This window comes from Schistocerca nitens, chromosome 8 (genome assembly GCF_023898315.1).
Source record: "Schistocerca nitens isolate TAMUIC-IGC-003100 chromosome 8, iqSchNite1.1, whole genome shotgun sequence".
NCBI lineage: Eukaryota > Metazoa > Arthropoda > Insecta > Orthoptera > Acrididae > Schistocerca > Schistocerca nitens.
This window is the reverse complement of record NC_064621.1, coordinates 85799613-85825242: the sequence shown is the minus strand read 5'-3', so window position 1 is coordinate 85825242 and position 25630 is coordinate 85799613. Positions and strand designations below refer to the sequence as shown.

Genomic DNA, 25630 nt, shown 5'->3' with positions numbered 1-25630 from the left:
ACATAAGGACTTAATATTCCGTCAGGTATTTGGCCAACAAATATGTAGGTGCCCTGATGTTGCTGACAATGGGGCGTAATGGTACCCCCTCTTTGTGAACATTCGGGAGTCCATATAGTCCAGGCGGTACCGGACTTGGGGTAACAACTTCTTAGCGTCACCCTCCGGTAAATCCGCGGCGGAATCAGCTGCAACCCAGGTGACACTATCGATCTAATCCCAGAAAATATTGTGCCCGTTGGACACTGTAGACCGGCAGCACACCCGTGGATATTTTTATTATCAAATACGCCGGGAGAAACTCAAAAATCACATCATACATCTTTAGTGGGAGGAGATTTACCGCAGCATGAAGAAATTTGAAAAGTTGCGCCACCGTAGATGTCGTTTGGTAAGTACTCTTGCCTTTCTAAAGAGATGTCGTTCCGAGAATGTTGTTCCAAATTTTGCTAATGTTATGCATCACATTGATTCTGCAGCAGCTAAGAGAATCAAGAAACGAGCCAGCCTCGCATTGGTACGTGAGAGAGTGCAATTCACCCGCCGGAGCCTTGAGTTTATCTCACAGGACTTACTCAAACTACATTTGCAACTGGCTAGTAATTTCCTTTTTCCTGGGATTGGATCGATGGTGTCACCTCCCATAAGAAGGCAACGGGACGTCAAACAGCTAAGTTCTCACGTCACCTTGACAAACCATGTCTGCAGGTTCCGTGCAAGACTGTCATCAATTTGAGTGGCATGGTGTTGAGTGATGATGCGGTCTCGGTTTTGCAGAAAGGTCTCAACTTCTCTCCCACCCCAAGTTCACTCCGGTCGCAGAAATTGTTAGTGCTGTTGAACAGGTTGCAGCTCGACTTCCGCCTGAATCAGCTGAGGAAATACGTCGTGAAACTTGTCGTGCGTTGACGAAATCCAAGCCGAAGAAGTCAAATATCACCAGTAAAGAGAGGGCGGCCATTCGTGATCTGAGGGAGCGCTCTGAAATTGTTATCTTACCGGCTGACAAAGGCAATGCTACAGTTGTTGTCTCGCATAAGGACTACACTGATAAGATGCAGAGCCTTCTAAATGACAATTCCTACCGGAAGATCTGCGTTGACCCTCTCAAGGAAGCAGATTTACCGGAGGGTGACGCTAAGAAATTGTTACCCCAAGGTCCGGTACCGCCTGGACTATATGGACTCCCGAATGTTCACAAAGAGGGGGTACCATTACGCCCCATTGTCAGCAACATCAGGGCACCTACATATTTGTTGGCCAAATACCTGACGGAATATTAAGTCCTTATGTGGGTAAATGCCTTCATCACATCCGTAATTCCGTGGATGTTGTTAAACGCCTTGATAGCTTCAGGTTGGATGAGTCAGATATCATGGTGAGTTTTGACGTCGCTTCGTTGTTTACGAGGGTACCCCTGCGAGAGTCACTAGAATTGATTAGTCAGAAGTTTGGCGAGAAGACCACTGACCTTTTTAGGCATGTCTTGACTTCCACGTATTTTCTTTTTAATGGAGAATACTACGAACAAACGGAGGGAGTCGCCATGGGTAGCCCACTCTCACCGGTGTTAGCGAATTTGTACATGGAGAACTTCGAGGAGGAAGCCCTGTCGTCATCCGAATGGAAACCTACTTGCTTTTTCCGTTACGTGGACGACACGTTCGTCATCTGGCCACATGGTATGGATAAACTCCTTGACTTCCTTACTCATCTAAACTCCATACACACCAACATCAAATTCAATATGGAGACTGAAACGGAGGGTAAATTACCTTTCCTTGACGTCTTGGTCAAGAGAAGGGCTGACGGCACCCTAGGTCATGGGGTGTATCGGAAGACAACGCACACTGATCTGTATTTGCACGCAGACAGCTGCCACCACCCTTCACAGAGGAATGGGGTACTTAAAACTCTAGTACATAGGGCGCACACTATCTCTGACGCAGAGAGTCTACCCCAGGAATTGGAAGATCTGAGAAGTGTATTTCGAAAAAATGGGTACTCAGCGTGGCAGATTCAACGTGCTCTCCGCCCAACCACTACAGCACAACCTGTGGAGATGGATGAAATCACGAGGAAGGAGGTAGGCACTGCGTTTATTCCATATACAGGCGCACTCTCGGGGAAAATCGGCCACATTTTGAAGAAACACCGGGTCGGAACTGTGTTTTGTCCTCCGAATAAAACTCGTGCACTGGTGGGGAGCGCCAAAGATGACCTCGGTTTGAGGAAGGCCGGCGTGTACCAGATTCCGTGTCAATGTGGCAAGTCGTATATTGGTCAGACGATGCGTACCGTCGAGGATCGATGCCGTGAACACCAGAGGCACACTCGACTGATGTATCCGAGCAAGTCGGCGGTCGCTGAACATTGTTTGTCGGAAAATCACGCTATGGAGTATGAACGCACGAGGATTCTGGTACAGACGTCGAGATACTGGGACAGCGTTGTTAGAGAGGCCATCGAAATTCGCACCAATGACGACCTCATAAACCGTGACTGTGGCTATAATCTTACCAATGCTTGGGAACCAGCGATTGGGTTAATCGAGAGTAAATCGAGCAAACGTATAGTTGTGACGACCACGGCGGACAGAGCCATCACACCGACGTCATCTCAGACGCCGTCGCAATCTGTTCCACCGCGTGACCGTGGCGCGGGGCGCGGACGGCGGAGGGAGTGCGCCGCGGGCGGAGGGTATTTAAATCGGTCGCAGCCACGACCGAAGCCAGTTCACCCTGATCAGCCATAGCGTACGGATCTCCGTACCGGCACGTTCACAGGAGCTCAGTGCGTCAGTTCACCTGATGATGGCGACATGTATGATCGCTGAAATTTTGTGCCCGTTGGACACTGTAGACCGGCAGTAAACCCGTGGATGTTTTGATTATCAAATACGCCGGGAGAAACTCAAGAATCACACTTTATATGTTGTCCCTTGGACATGTCTGGGTTATGGTTGGCTGGCCACTTGCCATCATGTTTCCCCTCCCCTTATTACCGCCACTTTCTGAATTCATACACGAACCAAGTAGAAAGTGATTCATCTGGAACATACCCACGCCGTCTCTGATGTTCGAAGTCACGATGTTTATAGACTGTGATTGGAGTGCGTGGCGGCTTTGCATCACTCTGAATTCTCAAACTTGGGGACCAAGTACACTTACGAAATCCCATCCATTTGTGTATTGTTTTGTAGTTAATGTATAGTATAAAATCCAGTCCATACGTCACCGTCTTCTAGCATATTTTCACAAACGTTTTTCTACATGGTAAGTAGCATGTTTGGTCTTTATTATGACTGTTTAAAGAAAGTTATATCGTCACTTTTTTCTTTTTACATCGTTCCTAAGTTGGTTCAAAATTCATGGAGGTATGTTGTGTGTTTGCAACTAAATGAAAGTCAGTTTTTTTTTTTTTTTTTTTTTTTTGCCATACGTGTTTCGCTTCCTATATACATTACCGTCACATTTAGAATTAGTAACAGACACACCACATAAATATCAAGGAGCATGTATACACAGCTATACACCAGTTACAATGCCAACAATGTAAATCAGAGCATCTAGGAATGACTGGCAGGAATTTCACAATTAGGTATAAAGAATATATAAAAAGCTCGAAGTATGAAAATAGCCATTGTACCTTTGCTGAAAACCTGGTAAAATGTGCACGTGAACCACCCAGCATGGAACAGGACACGGAAATTATTAGAGCGAACAAATACGTCCAAGAACTCCTGACATTATACAAAATATTTAACATTCAAAGAGCCCTTGCAATGAAAAAGAAAGTAATTAATGACCAAATCAATATAAGCAACAACTCACTAGTCATTTTAGCCACTAAAACAATAGAAAATAGAAGTGTAAATCATAACCCCCACTAAATAATTAATTAATCCTCCCCATCTCTCTCTCTCTCTCTCTCTCTACCTCTACCTCTCTCTTTCTCTCTCTCTCTCTCTCTCTCTCTCTCTCTCTCTCTCTCACACGCACACATCTCTCTCTCTCTCTCACACACCACACACACACACACACACACACACACACACACACACACACACACACACACACACACACACCCGCAGTTGCCCCCCCCCCCCCCCCAGCGCACACACACTCCCAAAGCGAGAGGATACATAACAAATGAACAAATATGACACCATACAACACGAACAAAAGGCGAAAGAAATACAAATGCAGTGTTGCAATAAATGTGGTCAAAAAACAGACGAACTCGACCATCTGGAGTGTGGAGACCGAGTAAATACATCTCCAGTACAACCCACATGTATGAATTACACTGAAATGTTAAATAACACCAAATGATAATTTGAACTCACGAAACTTGTGCTGCAAAAGTTGTTCCTAACTGAAAAAGAAGAGCAAAGCAAGAGAAAACGTAACATAGTAACATACTTGTAACTACTACACAATGCATTTATTATACATTTAAAAACAAACATGTGGTACAGGCTACTGAAGATACTTCATAAATAAAAGAAGCGGAACACATATGCCTTCCATTTAGTTGCAGAGACGGAACATACTTCGACGAAAGTTAATGTAATCTTTGAATTTATTCGTGGACTCACGTTTCAGCTATTGAAGACTAGGTGAATTGTCAACACACAAGTCGTCGCGGTATACAAGTGCTGACAAAAATCAGCTGGCAGAGTGTCTAACGAAGAGAACCAGCGTTATGACCAACCGCTTAACAGCGCGCCGGTCCACGTTAGGAAGGACAAACTGATGCGACTTCACGTGGCGTGGATTCGACAGTGCTTGGTAGGTTTCCGGAGGAACGTGGCACCAGATGTGTACGCACAGGCCACGCAGTTACCGCAAATTACGGGCTGGTCGTCAGTGGGCGCAGAGTTGGTTCCTGCTAGCGTCCCAAAGGTGCTCCTTCGCGTTCCTATCAGGCACATTTAGTGGCCAACACATCAATGTGAGTACACTATCGCGCTAATCTAACCGGACACGAGCATCAGCCTGATGTAACAAGTACTTGGTTCAACCGACTAGGGAGAATGTTACGTACTCCTGAGATACAGTCGGTGGAACAGTGATCAGTAAAGCAGTGAAAAAACTTACCGGGGGCGAGTACGTATACAGACAGTTCAAGTGGTTCAAATGACTCTAAGCACTATGGGACTTAACATCTGACGTCATCAGTCCCCTAGCACTACCAACTACTTAAACCTAACTAACCTAAGGACATCACACTCATCCATGCCCGAGGCAGGATTGGAACCTGCGACCGTAGAGGTCGCGCGGTTCCAGACTGTAGTGCCTAGAACCGCTCGGCCACTCCGGCCGGCTTACGCCACTAAGGAACCAAAGACCTTTGTATGTGACATAAATTTCAACTTGATACGTCTACAGGCTACTGAGAAAAAGGGACCATAATAGACGGACGGACAGAAACTTTGATGACAAATGAAAAATTTTATTCGTGTAATACAGGGTGATTCAAAAAGAATACCACAACTTTAGGAATTTAAAACTCTGCAACGACAAAAGGCAGAACTAAGCACTATCTGTCGGCGAATTAAGGGAGCTATAAAGTTTCATTTAGTTGTACATTTGTTCGCTTGAGGCGCTGTTGACTAGGCGTCAGCATCAGTTGATGCTAAGATGGCGACCGCTCAACAGAAAGCTTTTTGTGTTATTGAGTACGGCACAAGTGAATCGACGACAGTTGTTCAGCGTGCATTTCGAACGAAGTATGGTGTTAAACCTCCTGATAGGTGCTGTATTAAACGTTGGTATAAACAGTTTACAGAGAATGGGTGTTTGTGCAAAGGGAAAAGTTCTGGACGGCCGAGAACGAGTGATGAAAATGTAGCACGCATCGAGCAAGCATTTGTTCGCAGCCCAGGAAAATCCACTCGCAGAGCTAGCAGAGAGCTGCAAATTCCACAATCAACTGTATGGAGAGTCCTACGAAAAAGGTTAGTTATGAAACCTTATCGTCTGAAATTGGTTCAAGCACTGTCTGCAGCTGAATCGATTTCTGTGATTTTATCCTTGCTCAAATGGAAACAGATGAATCTTTCGTTTCAAAGATTGTGTTTAGTGATGAAGCAACTTTCCACACTAACGGGAAAGTCAACCGTCACAATGTCTGTATATGGGGCACTGAGAATCCGCGGGAAACAACTCAGTATGAACGTGACTCGCCTAAGGTGAACGTTTTCTGTGCCAGTTCAGCCAATAAAGCTTTTGGTCCCTTTTTCTTCGAAGGTGCTACTGTAACTGGACTACAGTATCTGGAGATGTTAGAGAATTGGCTGTTCCCTCAGCTCGAACAAGAAGCACAACAATTCATATTTCAGCAGGATGGAGCGCCACCACATTGGCACTTATCTGTCCGTAACTACCTGAACGTCAACTACCCGAGGCGATGGATCGGCCGCCAGGCAGCCCGTGACAGAGCACTTCATCACTGGCCTCCAAGAAGCCCTGATCTTACCCCCTGCGATTTTTTCTTATGGGGGTATGTTAAGGATATGGTGTTTCGGCCACCTCTCCCAGCCATCATTGATGATTTGAAACGAGAAATAACAGCAGCTATCCAAACTGTTACGCCTGATATGCTACAGAGAGTGTGGAACGAGTTGGAGTATCGGGTTGATATTGCTCGAGTGTCTGGAGGGGGCCATATTAAACATCTCTGAACTTGTTTTTGAGTGAAAAAAAAACCTTTTTAAATACTCTTTGTAATGATGTATAACAGAAGGTTATATTATGTTTCTTTCATTAAATACACATTTTTAAAGTTGTGGTATTCTTTTTGAATCACCCAGTATAATTACCAATTAACAGTTCTAGGATTTTATCCATTAGTTGTACTGTAAAACCTTGCTTCTTATCAAATTTCATGATCCTAGGTCAACAGAAGTACCGTATAGCTTTTTTATGCGCCTTTGCAAGTATCAAAATATGTGACATAAACGTATCTTGACGTAGAACCTTCAACTTTTTACAACTCCAAGGGAGTGTAGACCACAGAACGTGGCATAAATTTCAACTTGATATGTGTATCCATTCCTGAGAAAGTGGTTTTTAATAGTCGGACGGACAACGGACGACACTATAGGGTTACGATTTTATCGACTGAGGTATAGAACCCTAAAAATATATGTTTTACTGTATAGTGGCAGTCGACTTATTTTGCCGTTTTGACGTGCTCGCTGTTGTCGTCGTGACGGCCGCGTACATGTTGTTTCAAGTACAGCTTAAATATTTGGGCTTAAATATTCGCCGCCTTCATCGATATTCCGCTCGAGGTAATTCAAAACCCTGGCTACTCGGTAGGTTTCGTGCAGGTCAGTCAGGATTCTCAGTGCTCAGCGAGATAAGTGTTGCTAACCATAAGAATCCCATGGAGAACACTTCTTGGAACCTGAGCGAACTCACTAGACAAAGAGGAAATCGTAAAACACCGCTTTTCTTTAACTGCATCACGTTTCTGCAACACATCTTCAATGATAACAGATGGTCGTACTTTACCCGGAACCTCAGTATGACCATCTTTAAACATTCTCGCCCAGTTTCTTACCACCAGCTCGCAAACCCGGCATCAATTCATGAAAAAGCCTTCCAAATTATGGAATAGTCGTACAATGAAATATGCATAGTAAGTACAATACCCAAATTAAAAAACATAGTACGCAGGTTCCTGTAATGTGTATTTAACTCAGGACTTGATTATAAATAGTACTCATAGGGCGCAACTGCTTTGCGTGTCTACAGCATGATTTTGTAACCGTCTCTATGTGAACACCTGTTCATAGCTCTATAGACGGCTATTGTCTTCTCCTACAGCCGTTCACGCTTCGCAGTTGAAAGCTGACAAAGAAGCTGCCAGGTGTCAGGGATTTCCTTCAGTTGAGTCAAATGTAGGACTACTAGTAAAGCACTCACTCCGTCTTCAGGCCACGAGTGGCCTACCGGGACCATCCGACCGCCGTGTCGTGGGTCAGCACACCGCTCTCCGCCGGCCGGAGTGGCCGAGCGGTTAAAGGCGCTACAGTCTGGCACCGCACGACCGCTACGGTCGCAGGTTCGAATCCTGCCTCGGGCATGGATGTGTGTGATGTCCTTAGGTTAGTTAGGTTTAAGTAGTTCTAAGTTCTAGGGGACTTATGACCACAGCAGTTGAGTCCCATAGTGCTCAGAGCCATTTTTGAACACCGCTCTCCCGGTCGTAAGATGGTATTCTTGAGCGAAGCCGCTACTATTCGATCGAGTAGCTCCCCAATTGGCATCACGAGGCTGCGTGCACCCCGAAAAATAGCAACAGCACGGCGGCATGGGTGGTCACCCATCCACGTGCCAACCCCGCCCGACAGCGCTTAACTTCGGTGATCTCACGGGAACGGGTGTAACCACTGCGGCAACGCCGTTGCCGCTAGTACAGAAAAAACGTATGATGTGACATTCGAGTACGCATCTCAGTGTTTATGACGTCATATCTTTTAAGCCATGTGTCGTGCACCAATATATAGGCGTAAATACGTTCAGGGGCATATGCGGATACTGTCTGCGAATTATGTTGCGAATAGAGCTAGTGGCGAAGAACTAATAAATTTAAAGTCACGAATGATGCGACAGTTATTCACGCATGTCAGTGTTTATGACGTCAAAAAAATTCAAATTGTTCCAAGCACTATGCGACTTAACATCTGAGGTCATCAGTCCCCTAGAACTACCAACCACTTAAACCTAACTAACCTAAGGACATCACACACATCCATGCCCGAGGCAGGATTCGAACCTGCGACCGTAGCAGCAGCGCGGTTCCGGACTGAAGCGCCTAGAACAGCTCGGCCACAGCGGCCGGCTTATGACGTCATATTCCCTGAACTATGTGTAGTACCACGATATAATTTGTGGCTTATGCGGATGGATTCCATCGCTTGTAGTGTTCTCTACACAAACTTCTCCAATCTGCCGATAAACGTCGTCAGTTTTCACGTGTTTTGCACACATAAAAAAAGTCACTGTGTGTATTTCACAGTCGGACAATTTTTAACTGACCGAACTATTTCAAATCAACAGAAACTACTGCTTCCTTTACCGTGTGATGGCCAGCCAGTGGATGCTAATCACTACATAATTGCGGAATGGCCTCCTAACCTGCTGCCGAGATGATATTTAAAACCGGTACGCTACTAAAAATACTTATTTGGTATAATGTAATAGAAGAGTTTCCAACTTCCAACTGCACATAGCTTTGGAAAGAGTTTTTAGTTTTGTTTCTCCAGTCTGATATGTGTTCGCTATTTCCCGACGAGTCTATCGTTTGAGTTGCCAGTATTTCCCCAAGTGTAATTTTCCTGACACCATTCATCGATACTGGCGGAGAAAATTATGAAAACGCGCTTTGGTTAGCCGTTGACCCAAAACATCGATTTCCTACACGAATCGCAAATTCCAACTGTTGTTGCCAGGCAGACAAGTCTCTAAGATTAACGTTGAGGGCCATTTCACTGCCCATCGCGCACTGTGCGGAAATGAATCTAACAGCGATATATTTTCTCGAGTGCAATAAAACAGTCCCCAGCGGTAAGTGGCAACAAGTAAGCTCATTTCGTTGAATTGGGTGCAGGTGCAACATTATCGTAGTTATTTTCATTACGTTACAGCCTCCATTACTTCGTAAATTATTGGTCAAGGCAAGCGAATATGTGTGAACTATTAGTCACATGCCTGCCATCATGTAAGTGTATTTCCCTGCAGCTTAAGGTTAATGACGTATTTTATTGACCACAATGCAGTACATACGAGTACACGGTGAGTCAGCTGCCCCTATCAATGTTTTATACGCATGCATCAGGAAGGTATCCAGACAGGTGATAGCCACGTAATCGACATTCGTTCCCTCTCAGAGCTTCGGGCGACTGTTAGCAAACAGAGGGTGCTGTCAAAAACACAGGTTAGGATTCGCCATTAGATAGACGGTGTTTTTGTACCAAGCTGTACGTTACCTCTGCCATACTTATCCATCTCTCTTCAATCTTTCTTTGTGTAATTATATAGCTTTGGGATGCCTATTTAAGCTTAATCCGTTTATAGTACTTAATCTTTCATAAATGAATCAGAAACGTTGCCTTATTAAGTATGTTCCACCATCGGAAACAACGAAATTAACAGTAGACATCAAATTGAGAAGCATGGAAATAACAACTTCCCAGCCTATATCACAATAAATGACGCCAAACGTTTGAAATGTTTCTGTGGTAAACGAGGCGAGAAGGGGCCTCGGCCTAGAGCGCTACATGGTGAATGTCGTGGAGTGAGTGAGGGTCACATAGCTTTCCTTGCACATACTTTCAACACGAACCAGGAAGTGTCCTGCGCAGCACCTTGTTGTTGCGACATCTGTACGCAGCTACCGGTTCCGGTTAACAATAAAAATAGTTTCCGAAAGTCATGTTTGTATACAAAGAATGTAACTGATATTAATACATGTTACTAAAGGGTTAGAGAGAACGCTCAGTCCCAGTTAAAGGTGGCATATGTAGTGGCATCTTGGGATAATGAAATATGATTATATACAGAATTTAAAATATAAAATACTGTCATGATGAAGTCATTCGGTAGTATAATCTAACATTAAAGGTTTGACACAATAATTCATACTATCATTAGAAACACTGTATATGTCTTACGTCTTGAGACAGCATTAACACGTGGCGTGCAAGCCACCAGTATAGGTATAAGCACAGGCATTTTTATATGTACTACTTTAGTACGTACATACGTCAGTGTGCTGGTTCTTTTTTCTCTGCATCGAACTGTCTTCCCACAAACATGTCACAGCCTTTACAATCTAATGTTTTCTGCACGATCGTACTGCACCACTAGGAGGACTATGCCTGTCAGTACAGACTAACCGTTGTCTGTCCACGCATCGACACTTCAATACCTGATGTGCTGGGAGGGGAAAATAAGCATTGATGGTTTGCTCCGACACATGCACTTGGAAGTACCAAACAAGGTAAAACATACGACCAGTAGTGGCTATAATTATTATTCTGCAACTGACGTGAATACTGATCTTCAGAACACTGTCGGCAGTCAGCAACAGAAATATCCGCACTTGTACCCCTAACACCCCGCATTCGTCCACTATCTGAGAATGAGAGCACTTTTCTACACCCAGGTTTCACATGTAATTCCAAAACTTTTCGAAACATTTTCTCTCTGATAATCCATAAAACCATAAAACTTTATCCCTTACTCCAGTTTCGCTGGTCATTAAATAAAATTTTATCAGCTGGCATGACTTTATAATTTATTAATTCTTTACGAGTGCCGTAGGTCTATTTGCAATGTTCCGGGTGATCAAAGAGTCAGCAGTATAAATTTGAAAAATAATAAAAACTACGGAATAATGTAGATATAGAGGTAAAAATTGACACACATGCTTGGAATGACATGGTGTTTTATTAGAACAAAAAAAGAAAGTATTGTAAGACGCGTGAAAGATCTCTTGCGCGCGTCTTTTGGTGATGATCGTGTGCTCAGCCGCCATTTTTGTCTTGCTTGGCCTCCCAGGTCCCCAGACCTCAGTCCGTGCGATTATTGGCTTTGGGGTTACCTGAAGTCGCAAGTGTATCGTGATCGACCGACATCTCTAGGGATGCTGAAAGACAACATCCGACACAAATGCCTCACCATAACTCCGGACATGCTTTACAGTGCTGTTCACAACATTATTCCTCGACTACAGCTATTGTTGAGGAATGATGTTGGACATATTGAGCACTTCCTATAAAGAACATCATCTTTGCTATGTCTTACTTTGTTATGCTAATTATTGCTATTCTGATCAGATGAAGCGCCATCTGTCGGACATTTTTTGAACTTTGTATTTTTTCGGTTCTAATGAAACCCCATGTCATTCCAAGCATGTGTGTCAATTTGTACCTCTCTATCTACATTATTCCGTGATTTATTCAATTTTCAAATCAATGCTGGCTTTTTGATCACCCGATATTTTGCAGAGAGTATCCACGTATACTGCTGAATGTACCAGCAAAATTATATTGTTGTACGACGAATAGTTCAGGAGATGTGAATCCATAAACGTTGAGACATTGAAAACCTTGATATTTCTTAAAACGGAGCCCAAATCACCCGGACTAGACACATTAACTGTTTGATAATGAGAGTATTGAGCGACATGCTTCAGATTTACACAGAATTTTAAACCTTTTCAAGATTTTTGCTTTTATAGGTCCTCAAAACAAAGAAATCTTTTGATCACTTTCCAAATATTCGTCGTTCATGTGGTAAAGTTTCAGCATCAAGCATGACGCTTTTATTTATTATTTCTTTACTGGTTACTATATTCGCTACCCAGTTTGGAGATAGTATTCACACGTAACACTGAAGATACGTACGAAATTACGTCTTCAAAAAAAATTAAGTACTAAATATTTAACACATTAAGTCATTTGTAAAGCAATCAGACCTTTGAAGATCTTTTACATATGAGAATTTAGTGCTTTAAACACTCGGGGTGGAGTTACTGTTTTATGACTAAATCATTGGCTAAATAAAAACTGGAAGAAAAACTTTCGTCTATAAATTAAATACAATTTCTGTAGGCAACGCTTCCACACACATCAAATCCCGCGTACAATACACCTAGTATTTCGGCACAGAAAATTAACTGACTACATCATCTGATTATAACAACGACTCCTTACTTCTATCAGACAGTCCTCTTTATATGAATACTGGTGTATCTTTGTTTATAGAAAGGCGAATTATTTCCGATAACTTTAAGGGAGAGTGAAATGTATATCTAGTTTGCTTCTATCTATTTAAAAAAAAGTCCAGAAATGTTTTACAGCGTTCGATTCGTTGAAACATTTACTTTAGTATCACTGAAATTATTACTAACTCTACAAATGTAGACACGACACTAAAATCGGTCATTTTCGACGCCTTCTAGACGCTGCCGTTCCCACTTCCATTTCCAGGAATGAAATATATTGTGGCGTGTTCACAATTAGCGCAGCGAGCATGAAAACTAGGGAGTCGACACCAACATCGCTGGTGCTCAATTATTTGCGTACGTCACTCCCTTCCTTTTTTCACTCAAAGAGGTGCAAGCAGTATCTCACTCACGCACACTCATTTCTCAGTAAGTAAGTCACGTGTGTGACATGGAAGGTTCCGTATTTACATTTGTTTTCACACGTCATCGTCTTTCCTCCTCCACCTGCACTCCCAGGCATTATTTTTTTTTCAGTTTGTAACTGATATCTTTACTATGTTCGGCTGAAATCGCTGGATGTGTTCCATAACATTGTGCAACAAATTGTCCCTGAAAATTTGCAAATTACTTGTACTGTATTTAAGGTTTCTACATTTATTTACAGTTTCAGAAATACGTGTCCTGTTTTGTACTGTCATGACACATACTTATTCTAGTTGTAATACAGGGTATTACAAAAAGGTACGGCCAAACTTTCAGGAAACATTCCTCACACACAAATAAAGAAAAGTTGTTATGTGGACATGTGTCCGGAAACGCTTAATTTCCATGTTAGAGCTCATTTTAGTTTCGTCAGTATGTACTGTACTTCCTCGATTCCGTACCATGTACAGCGTGTGCAGGCACTATCAGCAGCTGATTGGCCTCCACGGGTAAACTTTTACGAATGGTTCATCTAACAATGTGTCAATCCTCATTTCAGTGCAAATGTTCTCTTTACGGATGAGGCTTCATTCCAGCGTGATCAAATTGTAAATTTTCACAATCAACATGTGTGGGCTGACGAGAATCCGCACGCAATTGTGCAATCGCGTCATCAACACAGATTTTCTGTGAACGTTTGGGCAGGCATTGTTGGTGATGTCTCGATTGGGCCCCATGTTCTTCCACCTACGCACAATCGAGCACGTTATCACGATTTCGTACGGGATAGTCTACCTGTGCTGCTAGAACATGTGCCTTTACAAGTACGACACAACATGTGGTTCATGCACGATGGAGCTCCTGCACATTTCAGTCGAAGTGTTTGTACGCTTCTCAACAACAGATACGGCGACCGACGGATTGGTAGAGGCGGACCAATTCCATGGCCTCCACGCTCTCCTGACCTCAACCCTCTTGACTTTCATTTATGGGGCATTTGAAAGCTCTTGTCTACGCAACCCCGGTACCAAATGTAGAGACTATTCGTGCTCGTATTGTGGACGGCTGTGATACAATACGCCATTCTCCAGGGCTGCATCAGCGCATCAGGGATTCCATGCGACGGAGGGTGGACGCATGTATCCTCGCTAACGGAGGACATTTTGAACATTTCCTGTAACAAAGTGTTTGAAGTCACGCTGGTACGTTCTGTTGCTGTGTGTTTCCATTACGTGATTAATGTGATTTGAAGAGAAGTAATAAAATGAGCTCTAACATGGAAAGTAAGCGTTTCCGGACACATGTCCACATAACATATTTTCCTTCTTTGTGTGTGAGGAATGTTTCCTGAAAGTTCGGCCGTACCTTTTTGTAACACCCTGTATACCCTTGAAACGCTTGCAGTGATAAAATTCAGTAAACGTTAATTCATAAAATTAGTAAAGTGAATTAAAGGAAACAAGAATTTTCCGTGTGTTTGTATACATACATTATCAAACATACGTAAACAATGCATTACTCTATAAAGAACAGCTAAAACAATGGTAGGGACAACTGGAGTACGGCGAATGCTTATACAATTATCAATGTTCTGACCTGACATTTTGAAGAATTTTTGATCAAAGTATGAACCGCCTCCGCATTTGCCCCTCGTTTGTTGCTTGTAAGTCACGCCTGGTGCATTCCTAGCACCAGTAAACCAGCAGACTGGCAAAATACCAGGAAGCCCCTTCCCTGCACACATCTTCTCCGTGACTGCGGTATCCTGAGGAAATCGCTCGCCATGTTAGTCAGAACCTGCTCCGCAACTTACAGAGCAGAAGTCTAGATGGGCATGTTGCAACCAAACTTTCATAACATGCCAATAGTCCACCGACAGGCTGTTTATATATTATTTCCGAAGAAAATTAAGCATTTTTCTTTAAATTTTTCCAGTCAGCCATCTAATCGCCATATAAAGTTTCATTAAATTTCATATCTCTGAAAAGCATCTGTGGCTCCCAGAGGTAACGAAAACGTGATTTTCGTTATGTCGCGTAGCTGTTAGCTAAATTAAAAACTTTAAAATGCAGTAATGAGAATCAATACGTCCCTGGCTTCGTCCATTGGTCCCAGCAGCGTCGAATCAAACACTGTCTGGCTTTTCGTCATTTTACTGTGAGGATTATAGATAGTGTCGGGCCAATCACTCCAAATGCGTCCTCTACGTACATAAATGTAAGGTTTGGTAAAAACATGCTTGTGCAACGAAGTTTCAAATAAAATGAACAGTTGAGCCTGTAATTCAGTACAATAATCACATACTCCCGTTACAGCTTCGTAAGAGAATGAAAAGTATTTAATTAATAAGAACCTAGACACTCATTAAGAGAATTCCTGGCAGATTAAAACTGTGTTCCGGACCGAGTCTCGGTCCGGCACACAGTTTTAATCTGCCAGGAAGTTTCATATCAGCGCACACTCCGCTGCAGAGTGAAAATCTCATTCTGGCCTCATTAAGAGGTTCAACGTTATGATAAACGTGTAACACAATAAGACGAGCAGTACAGTTAGAAACTGTGTGTTAGTGGTTTGAGGCAGAGTGACAGATGGCTCGCATCTACCCGGAATATATTCATCCAGTATTTGAGAATCAGAGCACTTAGCGACTACCAACAAACTTTATACATAATCTCAAACCTTTACGAATATTATTCTCACTGGCACCCGAACAAAATAATAAAAGCATTTTCATTGATCATGCACTCAGACTTGAGAAACAGGCTTTATAATTTATTACTTTTTTCCTACTAACTACATTCGCAACGTACTTTGCAGACACTGTTCACATATGCCAGTGAATATACGTCCAAAATTATGTCATAGTTCAGGATATATGACTTCAAAAACACTGACATGGATGGGAAACTAGTTTTTGCTTAAAATCGCACGCAGTAAAACTTCACCATCGCGCACGACTTTTTATACGAACTCTATTCGTAACACACTTTTCAAAAAGTATCTACATATGCAGTATGTGATAAAAAGTTTCCGGACGCCCCAAAAACATACGTTTTTCGTATTAGGTGCATAGTGCTGCCACCTACTACCAGGTACTCCATATCAGCTATCTCAGTAGTCATTAGACGTCGTGAAAGAGCAGAATGGGGCGCTTCGCGGAACTCACGGACTTCGAACGTGGTCAGGTGATTGGGTGTCACTTGTGTCATCTGTCCGTATGTGAGATTTTCACACTCCTAAACATCCCTAGGTTCACTGTTTCCGATGTGATAGTGAAGTGGAAACGTGACGGGACATGTACAGCACAAAAGCGTACAGGCCAACCTCGTCTGTTGACTGAGACCGCCAACAGTTGAAGAGGGTAGTAATGTGTAATAGCCAGATATCTATTCAGACCAACACACAGGAATTCCAAACTGCATCAGGATCCACAGCAAGTACTATGACAGTCAGCCGGGAGGTAAGAAAATTGGGATTTTATGGTCGAGCGGCTGTTCATAAACCACACATCACGCCGGTAAATGCCAAACGACGCCTCGCTTGGTGTAGGAACCGTAAACATTGGACGATTGAACAGTGGAAAAACGTTGTGTGGAGTGCCGAATCACGGTACAAAATGTGGCGATCCGATGGCAGGGTGTGGGTGTGGCGAATTCCCTGGTGAACGTCATCTGCCAGCGTGTGTAGTGCGAACAGTAAAATTCGGAGGCGGTGGTGTTATGGTGTGGTCGTGGTTTTCATGGTGGGGCCTTGCACCCTTTGTTGTTTTGCGTGGAACTCTCACAGCACAGGCGTACAATGATATTTTAAGCTCACTCTTGCTTCCCACTGTTGAAGAGCAATACGAGGATGGCGACTGCATCTTTCAACACGATCGAGCACCTGTTCATAATGCACGGCCTGTGGCGGAGTGGTTACACGACAATAACTTCCCTGTAATGGACTGGCCTGCACAGAGTTCTGACCTGAATCCTATAGAACACCTTTGGGATGTTTCTGAACGCCGACTTCGTGCCAGGCGTCACCGACCGACATTGATACCTCTCCTCAGCGCAGCACTCCGTGAAGCATAGGCTGCCATTCCCCAAGAAACCATCCAGCACCTGATTGAACGTATGCCGGCGACAGTGGAAGCTGTCATCAAGGCTAAGGGTGGTCCAACACCATATTAAATTCCAACATTACCGATGGAGGGCGCCACGAACTTGTAAGTCATTTTCGGCAACTGTCCGGGTACTTTTAGCGTCATGGTACAACGCATAGTTCAGATGGTATGGCGGTATAAACGTCGATATGCTTGAATAATTAGCTTTTCCTTAAAAAGTGCGCAATTTAAGCAGGTTATATAGATCCGGTGATTCACAATGAGAGCTTTCAGCGACTTGCAACAGTCTCTAAGGCTAATTTCAAACCTTTCCTTAACTTTTCTCACTTTCCTACATATTTAAAGCCAAATATTTAACACGTTTACTCATTTCAGTTCTTTAAGGAATCGTCTGTTTACTGGTTGACAAGAATTAGCTAGTTTCACTCAGTTTACCTTTTCATTGTTGCACGGCGTAGGTACCCTTTTACTTACATTTAACTCCTTTCCCACGCGTACCTCCAAGTTTGTGGCAATGTGGGTTCTTTTAACTTCGGTATTTATGTACGTTGCTACGTGCATACACCGCAAGCAACCGTAAAAAAAGGTGTAATGTTCGAATACAGCATTAGGAGTGTCTACTTGGCACTGTCTCTTCGTTTAAATATCTGGGCGTGACGTTGCAAAGCGGCCTGAAATGGAACGAGCATGGGAGGATTGTAATAGGGAAGACGAATGCTCGACTCAGGCTTAATGGGAGATTTTTGGGAAAGTGGGGTTCATCTGTAAAGGAGATCGCATATAGGACGCTGGTGCGACCTATTCTTCAGTAGCTAGATTTGTTACCGGTAGGTTGGAGCAACACGCAAGTATTTGGGAGACGCTTCGGGAACTCAAATGGGAATTCCTGGAAGGAAGGTGACGTTCTTTCGAAGGACACTATTGAGGAAACGTAGACAACCGGAATTTGAAGTTGACTGCCGAATGATTCTACTGCCGTCAACATACAATTCACGTAAGGACTACGAAGATACTGCAAAATGGGACTTATACGGAGGCATGTAGGTAGTCGTTTTTCCCTCACTCTATTTGCGAGTGGAACACGAAAGGAAATGACTGGTGATGTTACAGGGTACCCTCTGCCACACACCATACGGTGGCTTGATTAGTATAGTTGTAGATGTAGATGCAGATGAAGATGAAGATAAAGATGTAACATGTATGACGGAGGGTGCTTTGTAGAACTGATAGTCATTCCGTTTCCTGTTCTGTTCGGAAATGAAGCGAGGGAAATAACGATTGTATATTTGCCAGTGTATGGACCCTCATCTCCGTTATTTTGTTTTTGCAGTCATTGCGCGAGATCAACTTTGGGGCTACCAGAAACATTCTGCAATCTGCCGCAAAAGAATCCTCTCTAAACAACGTTGCTTTTGTGTCGCGAAAACATCATCGTCTTTGCTCCGAGTACTCTCATTTAAGCGAACGGAACATCTGTATTGTCCTGTGGTAGCGGTGGAACCAACCTGTAATAAATGTAGCTACATGCGTCTGAATTCGTCAATGTCTACTTGTAATCAGACACTTCCAGACAGCTGGATATAGATCTACCAAGTCTTGTTTAAATAACCTTCTTGGAGTCCCATCTCCACCCCCCCCCCCCCCTCCCTCCCATGAGTGGACAGAACAAGTTACCCACAGTACTTTTCATTCGACATAGTAAATAATGTGTGTACCAATTTTATTTGAGTTGCTCCAGGTGTCTCAGAAGCCATGAAGCAACAAATACACACATATATTTGCCTCTAATATACATTTCGAAGTTAACTCGATGGTTTTAGCTGAAGAAGGGGAGATGGGGAGCAAACTCAGTTCTTTATTGCTACACCTTTATCCTCCACTAGTTATCGTGGAGTTTGCTACGTGTGATCGACATGGGACACGATGCCAACCACTGGCGTTACGTGTAACTAGCAATAGAATGCAGAGCTCTCTACATGAAAATTGACATTCCCTCCTCCCCCACCCTCCCCATGCAGTAAGTGGACCAGAAACTGCGACCGCGGACTCAATTACTACGTGCCCGCTCGCGTTTGTTTTCCGTCATTAATTAGAGTAGTGTTCTGCTCTTCGCTGCCCTGTTCCGCTTATTGCTGCGGCAGACCACTCTAAAGGTAAAGCACAGGCCTCACCAGCCCTCACGGTATGAAACCAGGCGCGGTCATTCTGATCACTATATTCTAATTTGACAATCAACTCGTTATAAGTACTTATACTTTCATAAAAAATTTGTACGCCTAGAAACATCAAGTCGATTTTGAACGGACGACGACATATGCCATTTGGGGGATAGTAGATGTAGCGATAATGGTTTCAACGTCGTTCGCCAACAGATAACATCCAGAATGAGATTTTCACTCTGCAGTGGAATATGCGCTATGAAACTTCCTGGCAGATTAAGAATGTGTGCCGGACCGAGACTCGAACTCGGGACCTTTGCCTTACGCCGGCAAGTGCTCTACCATGTTTTTTTTAAGTTAACAACGCACGACGATTACCACTTCTTTCTTTTTTTTCTTTGTTTTTTAACATTTATTTATTGGTATTATATTTGGATACATAATTAGGCAGTTCACAAACACTAAATGAAATGCCTCTGCAAAAAAAAAAAAAAAAATTGTGAAAATAATCACATATTTAAAGGAACAGGGATGTTGTTTTTATTTATTTATTTTCCATAAAGATCACTCTGTTAAAAGGAACATGTAGATCATTTCATGGTATAGTATGTGCATTACATATTGAGTGGTGAGAGAAGCGTGAGGTTCGTTATCAGCTGTCAAATGTGCACACCCACTGCACTCGGCACATCCCAACTGCGTGGGGGTCGAGGAAGACTGCCTGAAGGTAGTTGGCAAAGGTTTTCCGATAGTGTGACCATCTATGAACCTCATTGTGGGCTTGCTGCAAGAAATACCAAAAGCCAAGTCGCGACTTGGCAGCATCCCCATAGAGGTACGCGATCGTCCAACCTTTGACCCAGATGATGGACTGTGATTTAGTCGCCGGAAAGTAGTCACTCTCCGGATGTAAGAAGGAAGCAGGTGTAATATGTTGCGGGGTCACACGGAGGTAACAAGCCACCATCTGTCTTCCTAGGAACCATACGTCCTCCACCGCGATACAAGTTAAGCGTTGATGGTCGTCATCCACTTGGGGACATTTCGGGCATAGTGGAGTGTCCACTAGTCCAATAGCATGGAGCCGTTGGTTGGTGTTGAACTTGCCACAGGCGGCACAGAACCACAGTGCCCGAACGAAGGTAGGAAGGAATTTTTGGTGCACATATCTCCAAATCTTCGGCCAATGCAACTTGGGGTGTTTGAGTTCAATGACATTACGACTTACCCGTCGTAGCAGCCAAACAGAAAAATCCTTAGCGCACGGCGGTCTCGTGCGCGGAAGCTCGTCTCTGATATAACTAAGTCCCACGATAAATGTTGCTACATGCGCAAAATGTGGCGTAATGTTGCCCACCGCCACCGGAGGTGTGAGGAACGCTGGAACCAGGAGATCCAGTAGGCGGGAGGTAAGGGAATCACCCCCGCTACGCCATTGCTTGTACATCGTGGCTAGAAGGAGCGCCGTCGCTCGGCAGTGAACATTCGTAAGTCCGAGTCCCCCCTTGTCCGTAGGGAGCGTGAGCGTTGCGTATCGCACCTTGAGGGGCGGCCCAATCATCACAAAATAGCCTAGTGCTGATTGAAGTCGACGTCCGAGCGTGAGTGGTAGGGGCAGGATCTGCGAAATATGCACCATTCGAGAAACCACATAAGTGTTCAGATATTCGACTCGCTGCAAAGGATCAAGGCGCCGTAGGAGATGTTGTCGGACCATGGTACGTGTTGTCTGTAAAATACGTCGGTAGTTAACTGCCGCAACCGTCGGAGCTACCCAAGAACGACTCACGCCCCGTCCTCACAGTACCTCGTCTCCTACCTTCCAAACTTTACAGAAGCTCTTCTGAGAAACTTGCAGAACTAGCACTCCTGAAAGAAAGGATATTGCGGAGACATGGCTTAGCCACAGCGTGGGGGATGTTTCCAGAATGAGATTTTCACTCTGCAGCGGAGTTTGCGCTGATAAAGAAACTTTCTGGCAGATTAAAACTGTGTGTCGGACCGAAACTCGAACTCAGGACCTTTGCCTCTGCCTTTGCTTCTGTAAAGTTTGGAAGGTAGGAGACAAGGTACTGGCACAGGTAAAGCTGTGAGGACTGGGCGTGAGTCGTACTTGGGTAGCTGAGACGGTAGAGCACTTGCCTGCGTAAGGCAAAGTTCCCGAGTTCGAGCCTCGGTCCGGCACACAGTTTTAATCTGCCAGGAAGTTTCATATCAGCGCACACTCCGCTGCAGAGTGAAAATCTCATTCTGGAACGATCCCCCAGGCTGTGGCTAAGCCATGTCTCCGCAATATCCTTTCTTTCAGGAGTGCTAGTCCTGCAAGGTTCACAGGAGAGCTTCTGTAAAGTTTGGAAGGTAGGGCACGGGGTACTGGTAGAAGTAAAGCTGTGAGAACGGGGCGTGAGTCGTGCTAGGGTAGCTCAGATGGTAGAGCACTTGCCCACGAAGGCAAAGTTCCCGAGTTCGGGTCTCGGTCCGGCACACAGTTTTAATCTGCCAGGAAGTTTCAACAGATAACATGACGGCATAGTTAACAGAGAACCATCTGTGTCTATTCTGTAGTAGAGAATGCGCACAACTAGAGGGCAGTCTGGTGCAGATGAGTCGAACAAGCAGGTAACGATACCATGGATACCGTTCTTGCTTCCTATACCCAACTGAGTGAGTTTGAAAGTGGTCAAATTGTGGCTTTTGTGTGGGAGGCTGGCCCTTTCGAAGAACTGCCACACAAGTTGGACGTGCTGCGTCAGTTGTGCAACGTCGTATTGTAAGGGCAGCAGTGGCAGATATGATGTCTCGTGAGTCCAAAAGTGTCAACACGAACTCTTGCGAGCCGGTCATTAGCAGTGGGACTGCGGGTACGCACAGCTCTAGCCTGCCTTCCACTCACACCACAGCGTCGACGTGCATGGTTCCAATGGTGCCGTCAGAGGATCGCTTGGAAGATAGAATAGCTCGCCGTGGTCTTCGGCGATGAGAACAGATTCTGCCTGCAAGTGAAGGTCGTTTGCGCATACAATGTAGATTCATGAGCGTGTCTCGTAGAGTCCATTCGTCCAAGAGATACTAAGCCCACCGCACGAATTATGGTCTGTGGTGCAATGAACTGCAACTCCCGTTCACCTTTGGTGATTCTGACGGGGATGGAAACCAGCGCTCGGCACGTGCAGAATGTTGTTAGACCCGTTATTTTGCCGTTCTTGTAACAATGGCATCATGTCATGTGTTGTTCCAACAGGATAACGGTCGTCCACATACTGCCAGTGAAATTTCGTGTACTCCTCAAGACGTGCAGCAATTTCCCTGGCCAGCACAATCTCTGGAATTGTCTCCTATCTTCCACGTGTGGGATATGATGGGACGATAAATCGCTCATGCGACTTGTCAACTAACATCTATTACAGAACTTCGTCAACAGACCGGGCAGGCGTGGCGTAACGTATCCCAGGACACTGTTCGCCATCTTTACGATTGACTGAGTGCCAGGGCCAGAGTCAGCGCCTGCATTGCCGTCATGGAGGCTATACCACACACTAAATGGATGTTTGAGCATGGACCGATACATGGTATCTCAGAACCTCTTAACCTATTGGTCTGTAAGTATAATCATTTCATGTACTCCACATGCACTGTTGCAACAATAAATCTGCGAATGAATTTGAAACCTCTAAAAGAATCTATTGATTTTTTTTCCAGCAGTGTATTTGTTTGTACGTCCATCTTTATGATCTTGATGTCTTGATGTTTTGGCCCAATATTTGAACTGCGATTGACCCTTTTTTTGCCTTCGCAACAGCTTTGTTACACCTACTTCAGCAGACACCCAAAACCGGAAAAAATATTCCTAATAATTCACGCATATAAGCCAAACTTTGAAGTAATAGCTTAAAAAATTTGACCTCGCAGAGTGGCCATCACTATGTAACCTCGACAGGTGGATGACAGAATCCAAGAACAAAGCTGCTCATACAGTATCTTGCATTTGTTTAATATGCCGTCAACATTCATTATAATATATTAGTTAGACTGCTCCGTGAAATCCCAAGGATAAATGCTCATAAATTCATTTAGCGCACCCTAAATTTATACTAGAAAATAGAATTTAGATTGCCGTCATGTTGCTTTCTATTACCACTTGAAAAATTGCGTTTGTTGTACTTGAGAAAAAAGTCCTTTCTTGGACAAAAGGTTTGAAATAATTTTCGTTGTTACTTCGTGGATTACTTTTGAGCAAACAGCTTTTATCACCCGCACCCGAAGAAGGTAAAACTATGATCCTCATCACGAGTGGAATATTGTGGTAGCATACTGGCTGACAGCAAAGCTGTGATGACAAAAAATAATTTCTTCAGTTTCTTACTGTTTAGTAAATATGGTACTTCTCTGCAAACGTAATATCTCTGTAGTGACACGTGCACGTATTTTCGAAAAGCTTCGCGTACGGCTGAGCTATACCCGTCCGTAGAGGGCGCCTCAGACTAGAGAGAGAGAGAGAGAGAGAGAGAGAGAGAGAGAGAGAGAGAGATCACCGCCAGTTCCTGCTCAATGTCACCTAAAGACTGTGTTCAAGTTGGTAATGCTTCCGTGGAATAAAGGTGTGTTCATTCTGCTGGTTGTGGTGTACTTATACCGAATTGCAACAATCTTTCACTTGTATCAAACAATTTTACTTGTATCAAGTATTTATCTCTTGTGGTCCAAATGATATAGAAAATTCTATATCAGTTTCGTAGCGAAAACCTACATTCCCAGGAACAAGGATTAATTATAAAAGAACAGATTTATAGGTGACATTCTTCGCATGGGCTTCAAGCTGTCACAAGCATACGAAGAAATACTATCCAGCAACTACATAAAACGTATTGCGGCAACGTATGGCGTTGCGTTTGTTTAAATGAGTTTTTGGAGGTCTGTTGATCAGTTCAAACATTATTGCCGAAGGATACTGTCGACTAGGTCGATTATTAAATATGTGGCTACTCATGTTGGCTCAGATCCTTTTCGCTGACAAGTTGCGTAGCGCACATTTTGTGTTAGGCTTAAGTAGTATGTGCCAAGTTTTTTAGAAAATATTTACGCGCTCTCTTTCGTAAACTATGAAGTGATGAATAATATTCATCTTGAATTATTACCTCAGATACTTAGGCGTCACTGTAAACCCAGTTTAAAATAGTACTTTAACCAAATTTGAATTATGCCAGCAAATGTTGCAAAATTACAACATGCTGTCACGCTCTCCGACAGCAAGTGGCTGTTGTAAGACCCCAAGAAATTTTTCTTTCTGTTTATAAAATAAGAAATGTATGGACCAAAGAGTACACAAATGGTTAGTAAGTGCTTGTAAGACTTTGTGTGATACTAAGGAAAGGGGCAATCCTCACAGATTTTTTTGACATTCAGCATACTCTATGTAAGCATGTATCTTGTTACTCTTAAGAACAGTGAATATTTTTACACATGTTTAAATCTGTACCTTTCAGATTTATTTACTTAATAACTGAAACGTGTCATTCTCTGTTAATTTTTTGTAGTTATCAGCTTAGTTTGCAGCTATCCATGAATGAAATGCAAAAGCGCTGACGTGGAGCCCGTACGTCATCGACGTGATCCAAATAGTGAGGGGCAAATTGTCATATCTTTTGTCGTGCATCAATGAACCCGCAATTTTTCAGAAACGAAGTCCGACACTAAATTAACCGTACAGCATAACGTGACTGACTGATCGAGATATGCACTCGACTATTCTAAATTACGTTTGACTACGTCTGTAAGTTATCATTTCTCTCCACTATCGATCTGGAGCTACAGTAAATCACAGTAGAAATGAACAAGCAATGCTCGGCTATCTTGAGTTGACTTTCTCCTGGGAAGTGGTAAGTGATTACAACTATTTTGTTTGCATTCCCTATCATTCTTCCACCTTCTCAAGCAGGCAAGCTAGCAGTTAAAATTGACAGTGTGTACGTGAGTTTTCGGTTGATTGACTCAATCGTTCACCGAATCCGGCAATGAATAAGGATCAAAGGAGACATCACTGACTATTAGTTATACACGCGACCATGTGCCTACCGCCTATTAACGTGAAATAATGAATACTTTTACTACATGAAACTGTTTGTCTTCAGTATCTTCCTGTAAGCGGACTGAATCGTCGAAGCTCAGTGACAAGTTGTGGCTTCCATGCCCGACCATT

General features: G+C 43.6%; 1 protein-coding gene across 1 annotated transcript in view; it reads right to left on the bottom strand.

The window, feature by feature from the left end:
* Nucleotides 1-25630, bottom strand: part of LOC126199403 (uncharacterized) — a 138314-nt gene that overhangs the window by 93676 nt on the left and 19008 nt on the right. The window lies entirely within an intron of this gene.